At 43.5% G+C, this 24,908-nt stretch overlaps 1 long non-coding RNA gene across 1 annotated transcript in view; it reads right to left on the minus strand.

Annotated features, from left to right (window-relative positions):
* The window catches only part of LOC307199932, a 121,368-nt gene extending 98,347 nt beyond the window's left edge, over positions 1-23,021 (minus strand). Inside the window, exon 1 of the long non-coding RNA XR_013832270.1 lies at positions 22,817-23,021. This is a non-coding gene — a long non-coding RNA (uncharacterized lncRNA). The remainder of the gene's footprint in view (positions 1-22,816) is intronic.
* Between the last annotated feature and the right edge of the window lie 1,887 nt (positions 23,022-24,908).

The following is a 24,908-nucleotide window of genomic DNA, read 5'->3' on the forward strand; positions in this document are numbered from 1 at the left end:
ATGACTTGGTTAGCTACAACACAACCATGGGAGTCACAAACATCCTAGTTTAAGCTCCAGTTTCTTCAGCTAATATTATTGACATGGACTACAGTAAAAATAGGGCCATTTCTGATTCTTTCATTTCCCCACATCCAGTGGCGGAGCTGCATGCTCTGGCACTGGGGGGTGGAGAGCAGGCAGGGGTGGGGCTGGTGCACATCCCGGGTGTGTGACACGCATCCTGGGGGTGTGGCATGCAGGGGCATGGTGCCCAGCACTGGTGGGTGGAGGCAGCTGCAATGGCACCCCACCGGGATCACGCTGCCGGGGGCGGTGCGCTCCCCCCGCACTCCTCTTCCTCCGCCAGTGCCCACATCATCATAACTAAATTACTCCATGAGAAGACGGTGAACATTATAGTTTTATCATAATATGCTGATTTGATAGGTTAAATGTAATGAAACCATCTCATTTCTAAGAAATATTCTGGGTAATGCTTTTTCATTCAGTGACATATGATATAGCCTCTTGCTTTTAATATGGTTTCATGCTCTTGGGAGATGTGAGATCATATTCAAAACTAATACAATATTTGCAGGCTCCCCTCTTGTCTAGGAAGTGAGTCATTGCCATCTGATATCCTTTGTGGTATTTTATCTCCTTTGTAAGATATAATGGGCTTCCCTTAAATATGCAAAAGATTTATGAGGAGGGGGGCGATTATCACAAAATTGGGGTTAAAGATGAAAGTGCAGGCCATACTTTAGCCATTCTAAAGTGCTAGTGTGAAATCCAGGCAGTGCAGTGCCCTAATATTTGGAGACTCTGGTGTACACCTGTACAGGTTGGTACCATATGCATTTATGACTGAATCAACGGAGTCCATGAAGGAAAGCAGGACCACAATTAGCTCAGTGTGGAGCTGGATAGAGTCTCACTAAATACATAGCTCCCCAAGAAGAGCCAGTTAGGTTGCTGCTCCATCAATAACTTCAAGCCAGCTGAGGATGCTTTCAGCTCCATCCTCTCTGAAGAAACTATTGGAAACTTAAAATGGCCATATGTTATTCCTCAGGTGCTGGCTACTGAAGATCTGGGGAGACTTCCTTTTAAGAGCGTGGGTGGTGCTGTGGGTTAAACCACAGAGCCTAGGACTTGCTGATCAGAAGGTCGGCGGTTCGAATCCCTGTGATGGGGTGAGGTCCCGTTGCTCGGTCCCTGCTCCTACCAACCTAGCAGTTCGAAAGCATGTCAAAGTGCAAGTAGATAAATAGGTACCGCTCCGGCAGGAAGGTAAACGGCGTTTCCATGCGCTGCTCTGGTTTTCCAGAAGTGGCTTAGTCATGCTGGCCACATGACCCGGAAGTTGTACACCGGCTCCCTCAGCCAATAAAGCGAGATGAGCGCCACAACCCCAGAGTCGGCCACGACTGGACCTAATGGTCAGGGGTCCCTTTACCTTTACCTTTAGCAGCTCAATGCCCTCCTGCAGTGCTGGGGCTTCTAAGAAGTCTCTTCAGAGGAGGATGGCAGGACTCCCTCCTCAGGTATCTAGGGTTCCTCTTCTGTGGGTGTTTCTTGCAGCCCTCTGAGATTGGTTCCTCCACCCAGTCTCCCCCATTCTTATGGTTCTCAGACATTTCCTCTGGTAGTAGTAGATATAGCTCCTGAGATTTGACAGGAATTATGGGCTTCAGAAGGTCCTCCATGGCCTGAGATGGAAACATACTTTAGTGATCTTTCAAAGACTTTGTCTGCTCAGGTCTTGGTGTTTGGTGGACAAACACTGGCTCCCTCGGCCTGAAGCAAGATGAGTGTCGCACCCCATAGTTGCCTTTGTCTGGACTTAACAGTCCAGGGGCCTTTTACCTTTTACCTTTATTTATACAAGTGATGTGAGTTCTCTCAGGATTTTCTCAGCACCTCCTCTTATCTTTTTCCAATTTTCCCTCGACGCTTCTCACAGCGGTGGTTGTAAATGCTGCTGCCTCAGTGCTTTACGTCTCTTGTCTGTCTCTTCCTGTTCTGTTTTTGATTTCTGCTGGACTCCCTGGGATCGTGTGAAACCAAGAAATAGCTTGTAAAATCTGTGAGTCATTCATGCCATCTTAACTTGGGGTTTGGAGCAAAATAAACTCCTGTAAATGTTGTTGATTTACGATGACTGCAAAATGCTCTCGCATCTTTTGTATTTAGAATCACTGCACAGGATTGCCATGATGTGGGAACTTGCCTTTTACCAGACTTGGTCCTCCTAGTTTAGTATTGTTTATTCCAGGGGTGGGGAACATAATTATTATTATTATTATTATTATTATTATTATTATTATTATTAATTTATACCCCGTCCATCTGGCTGGGTTTCCTCAGCCACTCTGGGTAGCTCCCAACAGAATAATAAAAACACAATAAAACATCAAACATTAAAAGCTTCCCTAAACAGATGTATTCTAAAAGTCAGATAGTTGTTTATTTCCTTGACATCTGATGGGAGGGTGTTCCACAGGGTGGGTGCCACTACTGATAAGGCCCTCTCCCATCAGCCCCAGTCAGCATAGCCAATGGTCAGGGATGGTGGGAATTGTAGTTCAATAAATATCTGAAGGGTTATGGGCTCCCCATTCCTGTTCTCATCTGCTACCTAATTATTTGAAGCTGAGCCCTTCTCAAAGACTGGAAGTGGAGAATAAAAGAGAAGTATTACAAGCTGACATGTAGAGGGTTCTTTCTGCATACGAGGATGGTACATATATACATGGTATCCCTTTTTCTTCCATGATGTTAAGGAGATAATACATAGCAGACGCTGTCAGTGAAAGGTCTCAGTAAATATCTTCTCAGCAGGATTAGATTAAGACCTCTGGAGGACCTAAGCACTTAAAAGACTTTGGTGCCTCTAAATATATCTAATTCAAAATATAAGCAATAATTTGTTGTTGTTGTTGTTTAGTCGTTTAGTCGTGTCCGACTCTTCGTGACCCCATGGACCAGAGAACGCCAGGCACTCCTGTCCTCCACTGCCCCCCGCAGCTTGGTCAGACTCATGCTGGTAAACTCGAAAACACTATCCAACCATCTCGTCCTCTGTCGCCCCCTTCTCCTTGTGCCCTCCATCTTTCCCAACATCAGGGTCTTCTCCAGGGAGTCTTCTCTTCTCATGAGGTGGCCAAAGTACTGGAGCCTCAGCTTCACAATCTGTCCTTCCAGTGAGCACTCAGGGCTGATTTCCTTCAGAATGGAGAGGTTTGATCTTCTTGCAGTCCATGGGACTCTCAAGAGTCTCCTCCAGCACCATAATTCAAAAGCATCAATTCTTCGGCGATCAGCCTTCTTTATGGTCCAGCTCTCACTTCCATACATCACTACTGGGAAAACCATAGCTTTAACTATACGGACCTTTGTTGGCAAGGTGATGTCTCTACTTCTCAAGATGCTGTCTAGGCCTGTCATTGCCCTTCTCCCAAGAAGCAGGCGTCTTTTAATTTCGTGGCTGCTGTCACCATCTGCAGTGATCATGGAGCCCAAAAAAGTAAAATCTCTCACTGCCTCCATTTCTTCCCCTTCTATTTGCCAGGAGGTGATGGGACCAGTAGCCATGATCTTCGTTTTTTTGATGTTGAGCTTCAGACCATATTTTGCACTCTCCTCTTTCACCCTCAATAAAAGGTTCTTTAATTCCTCCTCACTTTCTGCCATCAAGGTTGTGTCATCTGCATATCTGAGGTTGTTGATATTTCTTCCGGCAATCTTAATTCCGGCTAGGGATTCATCCAGCCCAGCCTTTCGCATGATGAATTCTGCATATAAGTTAAATAAGCAATAATAGACCGTAACATAAAATTTTATTTTTTAAAATGAAACAAAACCCACAGTAAGATAGAAAATGATGTTTCTTCTTGTATACTTCCACTTTATTTATGTTTTGGGGAAAATTCTCCTACTTTTTTCTAATGGCAAAGTGTTTGATCAGATCCTCAAAACTGACCTTATGTAACACATCTGCTTCTATACTTAGCAGAGATAAGGCATCCAGCCTGCCTTGTTGCATAGTTGTTCTGTTGAGATTTTTAAATATATATATATATATATATATATATATATACACGGTATATATATACACCTGAACTGAGAAAATGAATGCTCAGCTGAGAAATTTCTGACCATAAATGTTAAAATCTGGCAATGGAAAATTTCTGTGGTGGCCCCCTTCCCTTGATGCCCTTAGCACGGGCATATTTTGCTCAATGTTTAATCCAGCCCTGCTCTTCAGAAATCCACAGGGCGTGAGAGACTACTCTTCCTGCTCAGCCCTTTTGTATTGGTTCAGCTCCCCCTTCACTGAACTCTTATTAATCATTTCCTTGGAAATGTTGGACACCCATTCTTCCATCCATTCGGAGCAGAGAAGAGATACAAAGAGCTTTTAGCTTTGTCAGTGTGGCAGTGCCTGATGTAGGTGCTTCCCAGCCCCTTGTTAGAGTAGATGATTGGTGGAGTGGTGAGAATGTCAGCATCATTTTCTGGTCCTGTCTCTTTTTCTGGTGGCAGCCATTTTGTCTTCTGCCAAACAGCACAGCAGCCATCTTGTGACTGATGTCAAGGGCACTTTCTCAAAATGCCAACTGTGATTACTGGCCCCAAAAGGTTGGCACCCCCCATACGTCCAAGATATAGATTCTGAGAAGTGATGCTCTATTGGTACTACTACTAATATAATCATTTTTATTTTTTGTAACCAGTTATCAAATTTTGATAGAGGCATAGGTGGCCAGAGGCATAGGTGGTGCTCCTACTTGGAGACCCTAACAGACAGCAATTTCTGATCATTTCCGTTATTAATTCTTTCTACAGAACTGAGTTGGCTTTCTCTGGATTTATGCTGGGGTTATATCTGTTTGCTGACAGTTCTAATAGTGTTTGAGGACCTAGGAGGGCAAATGTTGCAACAAAGGCAGCTCAATAAAAATACTGAATCATAAACGCGGCAATTATATGGATAAGTCACAAATGTCCTCCCAGCCTCCCCCACCCCTTCTTTTCAAAGATGCCTTAACCATTTGGTGGTGACATAGTAATGGAAATAGCTCAAATGCATTAATTTTATTAAGGCATCTGAAAATGGGACTCATAATGGCTGGGAAATCAGCCCAGCACGCAGCTTCTTTTACCTCTCTTTGAAACAATAATTGCCCCTGTTGATAGCGGTGGACTGTAATAAAGTGTAAATTGTTTTGTCTGAGTTCTCCGAAACCTCTTGCATATTAGGTCTTTGGAAAGAGCAGTTTACAAACCTCGTAATTGATGCAAAAGTTACGGAATCCATTTCCTCCTCTTGGGAGCAATCTGAGTGGTACTTCGGCCTCCCCTCCCCCCTTTTTGAGGGTTGAAAGAGGTCAGGTTGCAACTGTTTGTGTTTTTCCAATAATGACACTAGAAGTGTTAAGCTAGTGGGTGCTCGCCATGGCCCTGTGACAATCAAGGAATAACACGTGCCTGTAAATGGATTTCCAGTCCATTAATAATAGCCCAGTGCTGGGAATTTATGTATAAATAGCAAATGTTCTTTGATATGCTTGCCAAATACAGTGAAATTTGCTTCAGTGTTATTATCAAGAAACAGTGATCGGTGGAGGGGCTAAATTAGAGTAGCTGATTAAAAAACCCTAAGAACACAATCTGACATACCAATGAAACTAACCTAGGTCACATCCACCTCATAAAAAACACATTTAAAGCCGATAGCTTCCCCCAAAGACTCATGGTTTGTTCTGGGAATTGTAGCTCTGGGAGGGGTAAACTATGGTTCTTTGAGGGAAGCCATGACTGTAAATGTGCATTAAATGTAAGGAAGAAAGGGGAGGAAAGGGGAATTGGCCTGAAGGAGGTTTTACAACAAACAAAAAGAGATAAACATGAGCACAAAAGCTTTCTGGTTGTTGGGATTCAACCTTGCCAGGACATTGAATCTGAAGTCTCCTCAGATGAAAAACCCTCCACCCATGATTATTATGACCTCCTAGTGGTGCAGCAATAAAATTGCTAGTGCCTTTGCAGAGCTAAGCAGGGTCTGGTGTGGTTTCAAATTGGATGGGTGACTGCATGTTGAGATAGCTGCATTGTAGGGGGTTGGACTAGATAACTCTTGGGGGTCTCTTCCAGCTCTAAAATTCTCTGATTCTATGTTTAAATACACAAAACAATACAAGGGGTGTGATACTTTGTTCCTCTTACAACAGCCATGTGAGGTAGGTTAGGCTGAGAGCTGGTAACTGGCCCAAGAGAGGAAGTGAGCAAAAACAAAGACAAGTTTGTTTTTGAAAATCTGTCTAAAATGTGAAACTGCACATGTTCAGAGTATGTTCCTTTTTGTCTAGTAAGCCTGGCAAAATGGTTTTGTTTGTATGCGTCTTGCTGTCAGTTGTGTAGCTCTACAGACTCTGACTATTTTTTGTAGCTCAGAAAAACTTATGGCATAACAAATACGTTAGTTTTTAAGACACCACATTGCTTATTTTGTGGTGCCTTATTTCACGTGTTTTGGGAATTGCACCAGAGCCCCAAATCACCTTAATCCAGCCTTCTAAAGGGCCCTGGTGAGGAAGTAACTGTGGAATAGTGAAAAAGTAAATTATGTACGTCTAGCAGTAGATGTACAGAGAGCCATTTATTTTCTTTTTCCACATAACAAACTTTTGGGCCTCATCACAGCCCCGTGTGAGCGTGGGCGGGCAACAATAGTTCACAAAAATGATGCATTTGCAAGCAGAATAAATTATTTCATTCCCACCTCAGGATATTGGAATGAGGACACACGCACACATGCTTTTCAACCCTTTCAAGGCTTTCTACCAACAGAATATTTCAGTGTCTGTAAGATGTTTAAATAGCTGAAGGCAAGTCACTCAATGGTATCCAAAGCCTCGGGCAATAACATGAGGTGAAAGCATAGTATAAAAACGCAGGACAGTGCTCCCTTTTTGTGCCTATCAAGCACTGCCGCAGCATTCAAGTCTGATTTAAATTCTAAACAAAAGAAAGTTCAGTGTAGACATTCATCTCAGATAGCAGGGGGGGGAAAGGAAAAGAAAAGAAAATAGGTATAAAGAATCCCAGGAGAGTAACTGTCACAGTCAATAACGCCAAGAAGACAAAAACGTGTTGTGGCAAATTTATGCACTCCCTGGTTTCCTGTGGAAGGTGCTTTTATTATTTTTTATTTTAAGGAGATTAGATTTAGATTTACTGTGTTGTAAAAGCCAAAGGCCATAGCAACAGGAGTATACAGGGGCAATGACACAGAAACAAGGCTAAGCTAGCAAAACAAATTTGTGAGTATTAAATAGATATACGTTGCGTGTTCAGACCCAGAGACCTCTCCCCTAAATAAAAACACATTTGACTCAAATTTTAGTTGGGTTTTTGGCAGAATTTAGGCCACAACTTTATTGATTACAGAAAGTGAGTGGTTGCATAGGCTCTGGTTCGACTAGCTCCCTGCAACCTTGCAGGTAGCGCTGGCCCAGAGCTCTATCATAGGTCAGCCAAGGGTGAACACCTGAGGTAGGTAGAAAGCCCGGGTACAGGCTATGTCCACTCCCCAGATGCTCCCCTGGACTCAGGCATGGGCACAACCCCCTCTCGGGGTTGACCAAACCAAGTTGAGTCCCTGGATTCCTTTAACGGAATACCCTTCACATAGGGATGGCAAGACCGTTCACCTGAACCAGTGCCTATCCGCCACACGAGCACCCGCACTCACCGCCAACCACTCACACATGTAACTAATCCCTTAACCCCGCTGACAATGAGGTCAGCCACAAATCATTCCCAATCACAGACAGATGAACCTCATCAAGCCTGTAAAGGGATGCATCATGGAAGGTAATGCCCGGGTATCGGATCACCGTCCCGCCCAAAGCCATAACCTTCTTGGCCACTATGCTCTGGATGCGCCTCCTGGCCCTCTCGGTGGCAGCTGGGCATCAGCTACCTCGCCACACACATTGCTGCAACAGCTGCGACCAAAATGTTTTGAGTCCAGGAAGAGCTGCCTTCAACTCTTCCAAAGTCCTCCTGCACCATGGCACCTGGACTCCTAGGGCGACCCCTAGGACTAGCTAGAATGGGGACCCTGGAAGGCTGAAATTGAGAGACCAAAGCACCCGAAGGGTCATAAACCTTGCTCCCCTTGCTCACATCTGAAGGACCGTGAGCCTCAAAAACAGTGGATGGACGTGGAGAGGCCAGACTGCCCCCCAAACTGCTGAGCCAGGATCTCAAGTTCAGTGTTAAACCTAGCAATTGCAGCAGGGTCTGAACCGATATTAGCCACAATTGCACCCAAACGATCCAGCGTGTGCTGGGGAACCGTAGAGGCCGTCGCTGAACGCAGGGATTGCGATGGACCCCTAATCACCCTCTTAGAAGGGAGAGCAGGGCTGGTATTCCTTTTAACAGGCATCTCTTTCTGATCCCTTCCTCACTGGGTGGGGGAATATTGAATCAAGGCTCTCGCTGTAAGTTGGGCACCCCCGACACTTAAAATGGCGCTCCCCACCAAAACAAGATGGCGCTCCACCAAAATAAGTGGGGCTGAACCTCTCCCAAAGCAAAAGGGAACCCAAAATGGTGACCGGGCAGAGAGAGGGGGAGGAGGGGAGATTCCCGCCCTTAATAACAAACTCCAAATAGCCTTTTTTTTACATAAACTGAAAACAACAAATATATTTTGGGAGAGGGAACTCTCATAACTGGAAACTGTTAAAGGCAGCTGCCCAAGGTGGCAAGTATTGCAAAATCCCTTAAGCTGTGCTATGGCTATAAAGCCCCAAAGCCTCAGCTGCCAGTCAAATTCCAAGAACGAAGCCGCTGCAATTGTGCCCCATGGGCAGAAATTAAAAGGAGCAGCAGCAAGCTCCCAACCCAGGAGTGCTCAAGGGGCTGAAAGCCCCGTGGGGCAAAAGCCCCCCAAAAGAAGAGAAGGTGAAGGGGAAGGTGAAGGGATCAAGCTTAAATAAAGGGAGGAATGGAAATAATTAAATTAAATGAGAAATAAAATAAAGGGAATAACGGAAAGATGTCAGCAAATATGATCGTCGAAAGCAAGTCTCTCGGCTGCACAGAGGACACACTGTTAGCTGTTCTGATGCTTGAGCCAAAAGAGGAAGCTCTGGGTCACGTGCATAGGTATTTCCAGGTCCCTAGATCCATTGAGACAGCACCTCATAGGCCAGATTAAACCCAGCAACGAGGGACCTACCAGTCGGGTGTTGTGGCTATCCAATAAACCCACCCACAACAAGAAGGTCAGTCTCCAGGTCTCACCGCAACACATGCCCTCTTTTTAGGGAGGACATGCTCTAACACAGCCTTCCTCAACCTGGTGCCAGAAATTTTAGACTATGAACCACTATCCCTGACAATTGGACAAGTTGGGGGTGGCGGCAGGGGGAGATGAAGTCTGTCAGGGTGTGGAACTCTTCATTCCGGATTAAAAATAATATGTTAGAAAGATATGTGCTTTTTCCATCTTTCAACTGCACCAACCATAGTTGCATATCTTTCCCACCCTTTTCTCCAAGGAGGTCAAGGTGTTATACATGGTTTTCCCCCTCCTCATTTAGTCCTCACAACACCCCTGTGAGGGAGGTTAGGCTGAGAGGCATTGCCTGGCCCAAGGTCACCCAGCGAGCTTCATGGCTAAATGGGGATTTGAACCTTAGTTTCTCACATCCTAGTCTGACCCTCTAACTACTAAGCCACACTTCATCAGGCACATGTAATCCATCTGATGCATACCTTCCAATCATCCCTATTCTTCTGGGACATTCCTGGAATTTCAGAAGCCACCTTGTCTGAGTGTTCATTCTCATCTGTTTGCATGGAGGTTTTCCAATGTCACATCAAGCGAGTGCCGTCCCACGCTTTCTGCAGCATTTCCCTATCCCTTTTTTCGTCACAAAAAGTTCAGTTTCAGAGGGGAAATGGGTTTGCTGCATAAGAGAGCTCCAAATCAACTTTAACGGCAGAACGTGAATTTCCAGTATGCAATTGACTCACACACTAAAATAGCACCGGTCAGCAGGCTTCCTCCGTTTCTCCTGAAATCTTGCCTGCTTGCTTATATCAGCGATGGAGAACGTGTGGCCCTTCATGTGTCTTTGGACTACAACTCCCATTGTTCCTGACTATTGACTGGGGCTGATGGGAGTTGGAGTCCAACAACCTCTGGGGGAGCAGAGATACCCCAGCCATTTCTTATATCAACAGGCATTTAACCAACTAAAAATAACCCAACAACCATCCTACACAATTTGGATTAGGCTGCATCCACACTAGCTCCTACTCAGCAAACCAGTAAGTTCTTAATTAGGCTGGTTTCTCTGTTGCTTTATGCACATTTACAGTTTACACATGGAAATGGTAAGACTTCGAATACTGGAAAGGGCAATTGCCTCTAGGCTTCCTTTCCTTATATTGTTCTTTATATCAGTGGGTCCTCTTAATGGATCTTTTGTCCAAATAAGCTTTGAGAAGTAACAGGGTTCCTTTGTGTCCAGCAAGAGCCAGTTCTGAAGTCTGTTCCTCCTATGAAACCAGATGTTGGTGCTAATATATGAGGCCTAGTGGAAGCTGGATCCAATTAGGATGCTAGGGAACTGCAAGTATTTATTATTAGTTATTGAATTTGTATACCATACTTTATCTAAGGATCTCAGGGTGTGGTGTGCATTTGGGGGAGAGGGCCCAGCAACAATTGACAAGAAGCCCCAAAGGTGGAGAGATGAAGTCTCAAAATTATGCCTGGATGATGATGATGATCATGAATATGCCAGTGACTTACCATCTTAAAGGCAACACAAGTTCAGTGTTTAGATATAGTGGAAAGAGTGGGATTTGCCGCTGATGACAATGTGCTGAAATGTTATTGGTATAGTAGGTTGTAAGTACGTAAATGGCTGCTAAGGGAGTTGCCAATGACATAGAAGATGAAGTCTGGGGGACACTCATTGTGGAAGATGATGATGATGATATGCTGATCATCTGACTGGGTTGCCCCAACCATTCTGGGTGGCTTCCAACAAATTAAAACACAGTAAGACATTAAACATTAAAAAACTTCCCAATACAGGGCTGCTATAATACTATAATGGATCTTTTGTTAAAGCCAGTAAATCATTAACAATGCCCCTTTTTCATTTTAAAGGCAACATTTCCAGATTAAACAGTCTTAGTCATTTGGCAAGAGTTTATTTCCCCCTGTCTTTCATTTTTTTCTGCCTTCCAAAATCTTTTTGTGCTTTCTTTCTGCTCAGTGCTATGTTCCAGAATTATTTCTATTGGGCTGCTGTATTCCTTCCAGGCCCCTTTCCCAATTTGGCCATCAAATGAAAAGGATATATCAGGTAATGGAGGTCTTGGCCTAGTGTGTTTTTATTAAACTTCTATTTTTATATGGGAGAGTAAATATTGAAGTGAACTGTGTGTTTCAGCCTTTGAAACGAAGCGTTTTTAAAACCCTAAGCTTTGTAAGGCTGACCTACATTGGGTCGGAGAGAGTGTACTGAGCAAATAATAAGTGAGGACAACTGCTTGGAGAACCATTCCTGAGTCAAACTAAAACAGTGCTATTGGAAAATATTGTTACCTGTTGGTTATGTGGCTGGCTTGGCTGCTTTGGCATGCTTTCTTCAACCCGATGCTCTTCAGATGTTGCTGGACTAAAATGCCCATCAGCCCAGGCCAGCATAACCAATAGTCAGGGATGATGGGAGTTTTAGTCTAACAATTGGAATGCACCAGGTTGGTAAAGGCTAGGGTTCAAATCTCCAGTAAACCATGAAGTCCACTGAGTGACCTTGGGCCAGTTATTATGGCCTTGGTTCCATTAATCTGGTGTACTAGTGGAATACATTGCTTTTGCTTGTTTGCTGAAGACCTCTCCCCCCATCCTATTTAAATCATTCCATCTACTTGGTGGACTCCTGCTAGTCCCCTCCTGTTTTCTTTCTCTCTCTCTGGACCAGGCAGCCCTCCAGATGTTTTGGGACTACAATCCCCATCATCCCTGACCACTGGTCCTGTTAGCTAGGGATGATGAGAGTTGTAGTCCCAAAACATCTGGAGGGCTGAGTTTGGGGATGAGTTAGGATGTAGTTAGGATGAGGGCACATAAAATTGGGCTGTGCCTTGCAGGCAGCCCCAGATTGATTGGCTCACCACCCGTGCAGTACACAACGAGAGTTTCACCACCAGCAACATTTATTCATAGGCATTCACAGGTCCTTCATTGGGTTGATCTAAACATATACATAAGGATGAGCAGATACAGGGAAAGAGTAAGGATGCTATAAACGGAGAGATCATGTATGGATGCTCAAGATCTTTCCATGGGTTATAATTGTTGGAACTGGCCCCAGCTGGAGCATCTCCCCTCAGCCTTGCCACTGTGGAGATCCATCGACCTCTGCTCCAACATGCATCTGTGACTCAAGCTTGCAGGCCTGAGCACACATTACTCAGCAGTGTAAACTGCACCACAGAAGAGGCTTGAGGCTGTAGATACAATACTAAGGCTACACATTTATTATACATAAATCAGGACAAAGAAAACATGGCATCTCTCCTTGCCGTCTTCTCTGAGAGCGACTGAAAACAAAAGCAACACAGAGCGGAAGTTCCGCTCATGCCAGCAATCTGTGCTGGAATGTAAACAGACATGTGACATGTAACAAACCCATATCTGCAGCAAAAGGTGGATTGGAATTCCCAACAATAATATGGGGAACTTTAACATTGATCCCATACCTGACCTTTCCTACTCATTTCCTTTCAGAGCGATGAGGAATGAGAACTGATGAGACAGTGTGTTTAACTTCCTGTTTTAAGCAAATGTGTTATAGCTGATAGCTTCACAATGAAGAGTATAACATACCATACTGTGAGTGAATTTCCCTTTTGTCTGCTCTATAATTTGGCTAAGACAGTACTTATCTAAGAAATTATACAGTATCAGATATAAGCAGCCAGTGCTTTTACAAAACTGGATATTATTGAGACCTGTTGTATCAATGCGTTAAATTATTTCCAGATGAAATACTTGGAAAGCTATCATTTAACACATTGTTGAGATTTAGGCTTCTTGATGCTTAAAACATTGCCCACTGAAACATTTCACGAAGGTATAATTTAAAATACCACTTGTTTCAACTCATTGTAGGAGAAAGGCTGTAGGAGGCTTCACTTTAACGGGATCTTTAATAAAATACAAATGTCACCACACTAAGAAAATACAGTTGAAGCAATATTGCTTTTCTACAGTGGATTGTGGATGGTTTCTGTGTGTTTAACCCAACAACACCACTATATATTCTGCTTCCCCTCCCCTCCTACCATATACCCATGTTGCAAATTGCAAATAATGTAGCTAGTGAGGGAAGATCAGGAATTCACAAAACAGTCCATTAAATTACCTGTAGGCTTTTGCTTAGAAGCCCGTGATTCAGCAGAAGAATGATCTGTGCTGGTTATTTTAAATTGTTTAAAAATAAAGGATAAAAAATGATTTTAATATTTGCAACATTTTAGGACAATTATGTTGTATTGGTCCCACAATAATTTGGATCTTTCATCGCATCAGCAAGTTGAAGAAAGCCAGAGTGACTTTTACAGGACACTTCCAGACTTTTCACTGTTTTCAGGTGGGATTCAATCATATCCTGACAAATGCAGGTTGTGCAATGAGAGTTGATTGGAAGGTCTTGTGCAACAAGCCTGCTTCCTCCAAAGATTGGACTTTATAAGAAAAATATAAGGAGAATGCGCTGGAAAGTGTGAGATGGCACTTGTTTTGATGCAACGTCATCTAACCACCCTGCAAGCAAATCAGAATGAATGCTCATTAATGCTCATTTGCAGACAGCAAAGAAAAATACACCCCCTCTCTATGAAAGCAGAGAGCAACTGAACAACAAAGGAACAGGAAAACCAGTAACGTCACATCCGTCTCTCGTCTCCCATGAGACTTCCAGCAGTATGGAATGTGTCTGGAATGTAAACAGAGTCCTGTGACTCTAAGCAGCTGCTCAGTGGGAAACAGAAACTAACAGCTAATATCATCTCTTTTCCTTGAAAACAAATCACGATGAATGCCCAATACAGACGTCATCTGAAAGGGCGCCGGATCTCAGGTAAAAACAATCAATGGGCCAAAACATGGACTATTGAGTGGGAAATTTAGCATCTAAATGAAGTAAACAAAGGAGAGGCTTGGGGCCTTTCCAAGCAGTACCAAACTGTGCTGTTGTTTGGATCTTGCGAAGTAATGAGCAATGCGCTCCTGAAGATTTCTGCTCCAGATGAGGGTGTAGCAATCTTGACAGCAGTGGAAGGGAAGTCAGGCCTCAGCAGCCCCTGAAGCTTTGGTTCTGCATCCCAGGTCTCATACTGGTAGCAAAGCTGAGACTGATCAGACTTTCCCTTACCTCAGCAGCAGGTTCAGATAAGGCTTTTCTATCTTGTATGTAATTGCCATCGATTTTCTTCTAAGAACTTTATAGTAGAGGAGAGCATAGGGATGGTCAGTGAGGAAAGCAAGAGGGAGGGAGGCAGACAAACAGCCTTTAACCACCTAAAAAAGACACCACACCTCCACATCAAGTGAGAGAATAGTGTTATATGTGTTGATAACCTGAATGGTATTCTACAGTTATGACACGAGCTCTAAGCATTACATCAAATGGACACTTTAGCAAAACAGAAACAAAATTTGGGTGTGTGTGTGTGGCGCTGTGGGTTAAACCACAGAGCCTAGGACTTGCCGATCAGAAGGTCGGCGGTTCGAATCCCCGTGATGGAGTGAGCTCCCGTTGCTCGGTCCCTGCTCCTGCCAACCTAGCAGTTCGAAAGCACGTCAAAGTGCAAGTAGATAAATAGGTACCGCTCCGGTGGGAAGGTAAACGGCATTTCCGTGCTCTGGTTCGCCAGAAGCGGCTTAGTCATGCTGGCCACATGACCCGGAAGCTGTACGCCGGCTCCCTCGGCCAATAAAGCGAGATGAGCTCCGCAAACCCAGAGTCGGCCGTGACTGGACCTAATGGTCAGGGGTCCCTTTACCTTTACCTATGGAAATGAAAGTTATGAATGAGTGAATCTGTCAGTTTCAGTTTCTCTCAGTTTCTAATTTTTCCAATCTTAAATTCAGTTCTCCACCTTTCCATATCAGTTTGTGATTTCTTTTTTCAAAAAATCCCCATGAAAATTCTTCAGCCAGTGCTGCTAATTCAGCAGTTTGTTTTCACCCCCACCCCCGGAGGTGCGCTCCATTTTCTCTGGAGACAAATGAGTGTCAACAACAATCCAAGTGCAAATTTATCCCATTATTCACATTTTCATATGTGACTTTGCCCAAGATACACATTTTTGCAAAGCCACTTCCCCCAATGTAATGCATTTTCCCCATGTTGTTTTCTCTGATATATGCATTTATATGTGCAAATTTGTACACGTTACTTGGCTGGAGACCTGCACTGCAAAATTCAGAGACATGCAGATTTTGAAGGACACTGTGCTTTGGTTCTCCTGTGGTCTTAGAAAGCTGTTTTGTTTAGATAAATGGAACAAAAATTTCTCCCCTGTCTCAGCAACAGTTTAGGAGAAACATCTTCTGGAATCTCAGGAATAAATGAGCGAATGCTTGTCGCTCTTACCAGAGGAAATGGCTTGTGTGGAAACACTCTCGGTAAGTGAAAATCTATTGCTCTGTAGCAAGTTAAATTTTTAATGATCACTTGAGTCGGAGAAGCTCCTACTGCATATCTTCTAGAGTGAGTCGTTCTGGTTTGTGGGTGGGAAATGGGAGAAGCAACCGAATAGCAGATGCTGTTGAGTTCTTTGTTTCAGCAGTTGATGTTGTACATGGAAAAGTCATCCTTTATGCATGAGGGAGCCAGAGAAGCAGAGAGCATTTAAGAACAGCAGTGTAGGAAACAAGACAGATGTTTAGCAATAGGAGAAACAGCGAGACAATCTGTTGGGTGGCATGGCGATGGGCACATTGCACATCAAGTGGAAGCAGAGAGGGTATTAGTAAAATTTACAAAGGGGGTCCAAGGATTTTAGGACATGATAATGGTACACTCCTTGAAATGATGCCCAAGTCATGAGAAATCTTCTGGAGTAGAACTTTTGAAATGTTATTTATTTTCTTATGGTGTAGTCGTATGTCATAAAGACTCTTTGAGGTAACTGAGCTGGGGTTTGCCACGTCATGGGAATCGTATAAACTAATTCTTGCAGCAAGAGAAGCAGAATGCATGGGGGAGGGGGGAAACAACACTCCCATTAGCATACAGTGGTACCTCTGGTTATGAACTTAATTCGTTCTGGAGGTCCGTTCATAACCTTAAACTGTTCTTAACCTGAGACACCACTTTACCTAATGGGGCCTCCCGCTGCCACTGCTGCACGATTTCTGTTCTCATCCTGAGGTAAAGTTCTTAACCTGAGGTACTACTTCCGAGTTAGCAGAGTCTGTAACCAAAGTGTTTGTAACCCGAGGTGTTTGTAACCCAAGGTACCACTGTACTTTCCTGTCTGTCCTGGATGCGTATTGATCCTCTGGCTGTAGCTAGGCACCAGGTTCAATGCATCTTTCTGTTTAATGTGCACAAATAACATCTGCCAGAGGGGTGCTGGTAATTATCGCAGCAGGTATAGATACAGAGTCTATCATTTTTGTCCCATACTGATGTTGAGCTAAAAATCTTTCCTTTTGAAGCTTTTAGTTGAATTGGAGGAAATAGTTAAATCACTCCTGTCACTCCTTCTAAACACCTGATAATGATCACACACACACACACACACACACACACACATTAATGAGCAAATTTAATGCAATTACACATTTATCAACATGTGTAGCAATACTCAAAGTGTGTAAAAATGTCAATTTGGGGCAAGCTTTCTATGAATACAAAATATCCATGCAACCAACTATGTGTTGAACTCTTGGTTCTGCTTTTAGAACCAGATCGCAACATTTCCTTCTCTTTGTGTCTCAGTGTTGTTTGAACAAGTAATGAGATGCTTTTATCCAGTAACCAGCAAAATGCTCTTGATTTTTTTTGCAAAATTTAATACCTCACCACCCCATGCCATTAATTAAACAATTTCTTTTGATCACTGTTTTCCCCTGAAATGTTAAGTTCTTGGAAAGTTCCCTTAACTTTGAACCCGTTTGTGAATCTAGCCATCATAACAGAAATGATGCCCATGCTAACTTTGATCAGTTTTATTTGTGCACATGCCATCTGTGCATTAGAAGATAATGATGTTCCTTTCTCATGACTAATGAAATGTAAGCTTCTAACAAGCTGTGGTCAAGGTTTATCTTATCCCCATAAACCGATCATTTACATTTGTCCATTGATGTGAAGTTAACAGAGTCAGAAACAAATTGTGTTTTGCAAACTGACTGCAGTCCACATGAAAGTGCTTTGTCAATTGAATTAAAAAAAAATAAATATTTTTTTTGGGGTGCTTATATGCCTCCTTAGAGATAGTGAAGCTTTATGGTTTATGTGATAAACCACATATTTTCCCCCATACTGAAAAGAATAAGTAATATTAATTTCTAAAAAACCCTGTGAATTTTCTTGGTGCTTGATTCTCCTGCCCAGTCTTGGTGAAGAATTCTAGATCTGATGAAGAAGAAGAAGAAGAAGAAGAAGAAGAAGAAGAAGAAGAGGAGGAGGAGTAGTAGTTTGGATTTGATATCCTGCCTTTCACTCCCTTTAAGGAGTCTCAAAGCGGCTAACATTCTCCTTTCTCTTCCTCCCCCATAACAAACACTCTGTGAGGTGAGTGGGGCTGAGAGACTTCAGAGAAGTGTGACCAGCCCAAGGTCACCCAACAGCTGCATATGTAGGAGCCCAAGGTCACCCAGCAGCTGCATGTGGAGGAGCGGAGACGCGAACCCGGTTCCCCAGATTACGAGACTACCGCTCTTAACCACTACCCCACACTGACTCTCCTTTGTAGAACGTTTGTAGAACGTTGTAGAACGTGCAATGAAGCTGTAAGAGAGTGGCATATCTTTCCCGTTCGTCATGTTGAAATCTCTGTAGATTTTCATCTAATGAAGCTCGATTTTGGAAGATTTGGGACATAAAAAAAAGAAAGTACCTCTTCACACAGTGCATAGTTAAACTACAGAACTTGCTCCCCGAGAAGGCAGTAATGGCCACCAACTTAGATGGCTTTAAAAGAGGATTTGACATCGGCCTGATCCATTAGGCTCTTTTGGTGTTCTTAGGGTGGTTTTTGAGAAAGCCTACATTCCAAAGGAAGAAAAAGACCATCAACATGATGAAAATACTATTATAGATCAGATCATGCTCTTCAGACATTTGCAAAAGGGTATGCCTAATGAGTACTTTGTCAGACTCGTGTTTCTGTTCTCACAACCAGGTGGATGATTTAAATGGCATGTTGGAGAACAAGTTTCTTTGACAAGGAGACTGTCTGCAAATACAACTGGCTGCATTTCAGACTTGGGTAGTGGTCTTGATTTTTAAAAACAAGAACAGAATTTGTGGCAGCATAGAGGAAATATATATATCTATATAAAAGGTAAAGGGACCATTAGGTCCAGTTGTGGCCGACTCTGGGGTTGCGGTGCTCATCTTGCTTTATTGGCCAAGGGAGCCGGCGTACAGCTTCTGGGTCATGTGGCCAGCATGACTAAGCTGCTTCTGGCAAACCATAGCAGCTCACGGAAATGCCATTTACCTTCCCACCAGAGCGGTACCTATTTATCTACTTGTACTTTGACGTGCTTTCGAACTGCTAGGTGGGCAGGAGCAGGGACCAAGCAACGGGAGCTCACCCCATCGTGGGGATTCGAACTGCCAACCTTCTGATCGGCAAGACCTAAGCTCAGTGGTTTAGACCACAGCGCCGCATGCATCCCTTTTATATACCTATACCTATACCTATACCTATACCTATACCTATACCTATACCTATACCTATACCTATACCTATACCTATACCTATATCAACTATAGAGATATAGAGATATAACTTATACTTTATAGACAAATGTTACCTGTAGGTCAAAGCAACCATAAATGGTTGCCAAAATAGTTTTATTTTTGTCCTTTAAATTCTTTAAGTTTTTGATTTGTGCCTGGTTTTTTTGAAAGATTTGACCATATTTTACTATATAGTTGGAAAAATACAGAGGAGTATTGGCTAGTTTGTGGTGGGTTTTTTTTTTACTGTCTGGAAATAAGTGTAAGACATGTATTGTATGGTGGTATATTTATCCTCTCTAACATAACAGGCTAGCAGCCTGGGGTGGGGGGTTGTTCTCCAGGAGCCAACCTTGCTCATTGCAGACTAGATGGATATAATGCACTCTGCAGGGAGCTGCTGCTGAAGATGGTTTAGAAACTTCCATCGGTCCAAACCGTGACTGCCAGAATTCTCAGAGGAGCAATCACACTGTGATTACTCTGATACTTTATTATCCACATTGATTGCCAATTTGTCTCTGAATTCAATCCGAGGTACGGGCTTTGACCTGCACAGTGCAATGCTTTACATGTCTATACCAGTGTAGGCCCTGATTAGTTCAATGGAACCAGCAAACAATGTAGAGAATTGCAGCCTCAAAGATCTAAGCAGCCTGAGTGTATCAATAATTGCATTCCCACAAAAACACCTAGTGTTAGTTGTGTGACATCGGCAGGTAGTCGCAGGAGAGAGGGCCTTTTCAGTTGAGGCATTCTGAATTTGTGACAGCCTTTCAAGGGAAGCCAGTCCTGGTTCGACTACTATTTATTTTCCAATGGGCAGCAAAAGATGGTTTTATTTCCGCAGCTGTTTTTCTTCTTCAGCTGAGATTTGATTGCTGCTGCTCTTGTGATCTTTGCAGTAAATAGTTTCATTATTTGATTGACATTATTTGCTTTGTTTTTGCTGTTAGCTGCCATTAGCATTTCATAGAATGAAAGGCACAATAAGCACAAATATAAGAGAATTCTGTCTGTTAAAAGCATCTAGGACTCAAAAAATACGTAGGCTGTACATAATGAGCTTGGAGATGGGCGTCTGAAATTGCCTGAGATTTATGGACAACACCAGCCTAGTAGGCACTGTTAAGACAGACAGGGACGATCAAGTTATACAGGGTGAGCAGATGGCCTTGTAAACTGAATTAACAGAATTGGAATCAAACCTGGTAGCACAGTGTGTAATACAACTGATACATTTAGCCATTTTTAAAAAATTTGTGCTAATCCAGGTATTACAACAGCGTTCTTTGCTTTCTTTTTCTTCTTGTAATGGATTGAGCAGCTGTCTTCTGGGGGTTGCCTATACCTAGGTAAAGGTAAAGGGACCCCTGACCATTAGGTCCAGTCGCGGTCAACTCTGTGGTTGCAGCGCTCATCTCGCTTTATTGGCCGAGGGAGCCAGCGTACAGCTTCCGGGTCATGTGGCCAGCATGACTAAGCCACTTCTGGCAAACCAGAGCAGCGCACGGAAACACTGTTTACCTTCCCGTCGGAGTGGTACCTATTTATCTACTTGCACTTTGAGGTGCTTTCGAACTGCTAGGTTGGCAGGAGCAGGGACCGAGCAACGGGAGCTCACCCCGTCGCGGGGATTCGAACTGCTGACCTTCTGATCGGCAAGTCCTAGGCTCTGTGGTTTAACCCGCAGCGCCACCCACGTCCCTTGCCTATACTTAGCCATAGTTAAATATGAAATGCTTTAGTGATATTAGTAAGGACACTTTTTCTGGAGGGGTCTTTGCCTCCTGTGAAAAGCTGCTTCCAGATTTGGTTGCTGATGATGGAGTTAAGATTAATTCAAGCTGTTACAAAGCCGAGAACTAGAAGGATTGCACTGCAAGGCTGGCTAACTTTTCTTGGCACCCGAGGTCTGAATTCATTCTTGGGCAACTCTCTGGGAGCCACATGCCCGCGGTGGGTGTAGCCACACTCTCATATGCAAATGTAAATGTTCACAGGCTTGCACACACACATGCAGGCACACAAACCTCCTCCTCAGCTGATGTGTGCAGATCAGCAAAAGAGGGGACTTATCCCCCACCCCGCTCATTAAATGATTGATCTGATAACTGGAGAGCAGGGATGTTGGAGAATGAGGAAGAAAATGGAAAAGGGATGGGAATTGCAGCAGTTCACATGTTTGCCTGTGGTCAGAAATGGAAATCAGTCGAGCGACCATGACTTGCAATTCATTCACATCATTGTTGGGGGTTTCTAAGTCTGTAAATGACACATAACGGCTTTTTAAAACATTGTTTTGCTGTTCCCTTTCCAGTGAAATGGTTGTAACTTAGCATTAAATAGCCGACAGTGAGATGAATAGCATGGTGTGTGTGTTGTTGTTTTTGTTTGTTAGTATGTTATGCATTTTTTATGTTTTTATATATTGTAAAACCACCCCGTGATCCTTCAGTATAGAAATTTAATAAAGAAAAAATGGAAAAATAAAATAAAACAGTATTTGGCAGAAAATGGAACAGAAACAGCACTGATTGTGATGAATTCAGGCCAGAATGGAAATTGCTACTTTCTTACACCCTTGTGAGAGAGGGGGCAATTCATTTCTCCATTAGTATTCTGCTCACCTCAGGACTGGCTTTTACTTAATTACCTACCTACTTACTTACTTACTTTTGGAGAGGCCACCAAAATTGGATGGGTCTTAGGAAGATGGGGAGGGGGGGAAATGCTTGGGAGAGCAGATCAGGTCCCTGAACTTGAGGTTTGCCATCGTTGGATGGATAATTTAGTAGCAGAGACATCACATTTCTGTTTCAAATAGGAAACTAGGGGATAGGCCAGCACCTTAAATGTTTTTTATGGGAGTGGAAGCCTTGGGAGATGATAGCTAAAGGAAGCCGTGGATAAAAGAATGAATAACAACACATTTAATCTGGAGAACATTTGTGCTCTCTGCTTTTAAAACACCCTTTCTAGAAATTAACTTCCTACTGTTGGAAGAGGTTTAATGAAAGCTATGTGCTTGAGTCAGGAAATTCAGAGTGACTAGAAGGATGGTTTGCCACACTGCCATTTGGTTACAGGATAATGGCACTGTGTGTCCCATGGTAAATATTGCTGTTTGTTGGTTGACGAAGGTCTGATTCACACATGCCTTTGTGTCAACAGATCACTCAGCGTTCAGTGATTCATACCTGTGCAAACTGCCTCTGTGATGGAAGAGTATGTTGGGGATTATGTCAGTCTGAAAGCTCTGGCCTGCTTCATACCTGAAAGTCATCATCTCATGCTGCAGCCCTGTGTGAATTCATCCTTTGCGTGAATTCAAGAGAGCAGTCTCAGCTGGTGACTGAGAGGATGATGCCACCAGGGGAGAGCCATATAATTGCACTAGTTAGTGTTTTGTACAATTGACTCACATCACATTTCAAAGCTGGAAAATCTGTGTGCCTGTGGAACTTGTTTTTTTCGTAACCTTTTGGTTCTGCTGCTACAGTTCCCAAATATTTGCAGGCCTCAATGTCAGTTCCTGTAATGGCAACTTCCCTCCTGAACCTCCTTTGAAAAGTGGGAGTTACCATCTTAGGGACTTCACTCCAGATTTGTGTAGCCTTTTCTTCTCCCAAAGATATCCTGCAAGGCAGTGGAGGAAATGCCACATAGATCATAGAACTGTAGAGTTGGAAGAGACCACGAGGGTCATCTAGGCTCAAACCCTTGACCCTGAGATTAAGATTAAGTTGGTGTTGGCTGGAGATCACCAGAAGGTAAATGATCAACTATTTTAACAGGACTTACCGTTGTTGTTGTTTAGTCGTTTAGTTGTGTCCGACTCTTCGTGACCCCATGGACCAGAGCACGCCAGGCACTCCTGTCTTCCACTGCCTCCCTCAGTTTGGTCAAACTCATGTTGGTAGCTTCGAGAACACTGTCCAACCATCTCATCCTCTGTCGTCCCCTTCTCCTTGTGCCCTCCATCTTTCCCAACATCAGGGTCTTTTCCAGGGAGTCTTCTCTTCTCATGAGGTGGCCAAAGTATTGGAGCCTCAGCTTACCGTATATTACCCCTATTACTATAGCATTCTCATTAGCTCTGCTCAGTAGGTTTGGCAATAGTTGCCACAATGGCCACATATTGGGCAACGTTCAGACTGGGACACGGCTTCCATCTTTTCCAGGGCAGGTCTGAAAGGTGGAGAGTATTTAATTGAATATATTTTTCTTCCTTGTCATTTTTTCCAGTTTCAGGATGTGTTACACATAAAGCTGTTTGCTTCGGATGGGTACATTTGCATTATCAGCAGAGGGAAGATAGAGAACGGCACAATTTTAGTTGATTGCTAGCGAAAGAGCCCTTCAACACAGTGCAGTAATTTCAATCCCTTCTTTGCTTGCTGGCTTCTTCAACAAAGTCTACGAACCAATTTACGCAACAGCATTCAGCTGTGCTGCACTGTGGATCAGCCAGAGGCTGCAGCAACTTCCTGCTTCCTTTGTCTGAAGCATCTGTTATGATAAAATAGTAAACAATTTATGGTTTTTTTGAACGATTCTCAGAAATTTTAATTCTGCGCAATTCACTCCGAGGAAACCGTAGATAGCATGTAGATCCTTCTTTTGTTTCTCGTGCTCAGGAATTCATTCCTTTATTGTGTGTGGAGCCAAATCAGCTCTATTAACCAAAATGAGTAAGTGCCACAATTGTGTTGCAGAGTGGCTGACCTTTCCATGCATTCAATGAACAATAAAATGGCAGACCAATCAAGGACACCCAGGGAGCAGATGAGGGACATAATAGTTCCCCTCATCCACTTTTTCTTGTAACATAAGAACAGACTGCTTGTGGTGTGCGGCCAGTCTCTTTAAGAGGCATACCTTGAATGTAGCAGAAACTCCTCTCTGGGTGTGGTTTCCATTATGTATTCAGTGGTCTGTGTTGCCTGAGCTTGAGTCTGGACTAAGGATTCTGAGCCCCTGTGTTCTGATTCAATACATGATATCCAATCACACAACATTTCAGGACTTGGGCCTCTGCCATTGGCCCTTAAACTCTGACTTATGATTCGCAGCTTGGAAGTTTAGACAGCAAATCATGTTGGGAGTGGGCGTGGTCCAGGCCTCCAGAAATGTATACAGTGGTACCTCGGGTTACAGATGCTTCAGGTTACAGACTCCACTAACCCAGAAATAGTACCTTGGGTGAAGAACTTTGCTTCAGGATGAGAACAGAAATCGCACGCTGGCAGTGCAGCGGCAGTGGGAGGCCCCATTAGCTAAAGTGGTACCTCAGGTTAAGAACAGTTTCAGGTTAAGAACGGACCTCCAGAACAAATTAAGTTCTTAACCCGAGGTACTACTGTATAAGCAGTTGCTTTGCCCCATTGTCCAGTTCTGTAATTCAATAAAGGTTCTTGCTGTTATCACTATGACTTGCCTTGTGGGAACCCACTTACACTTCAGTTTCCTCAATAGCAGATCCTCCAAGTGTCCCTATTTTCCAGGGACAGTCCCGGATTTAAAGAGGCCACTTCGGTTTCTGATTTGATCCTTGATATCCCTATTTTCATCAGAGAAATGCTAGAGGGTATGGTGATAAGTAACCTTTAGAAAACATATGAAGGCAGCCCTGTATAGAGAAGTGTGTTAATGTTTAATGTTTTGTTACATTTACAAATAATAAAATTATTATTATTATTACAGTGGTACTTGTGGTTGCGAATGGGATCCGTTCTGGAGGCCCGTTCGCAACATGAATAGAATGCAACCCGCAGCGGCGCGTCTGCGCACACGCGGGTTGCGATTTGCTGCTTCTGCGCATGTGTGTGACATCATTTTGTACATCTGCACATGCACGAGCGGTGAAACCCGGAAGTAAACCTTTCTGGT

The sequence above is a fragment of the Podarcis cretensis genome, assembly GCF_951804945.1.
Source record: "Podarcis cretensis genome assembly, chromosome: 12".
Taxonomy (NCBI): Eukaryota; Metazoa; Chordata; class Lepidosauria; order Squamata; family Lacertidae; genus Podarcis; species Podarcis cretensis.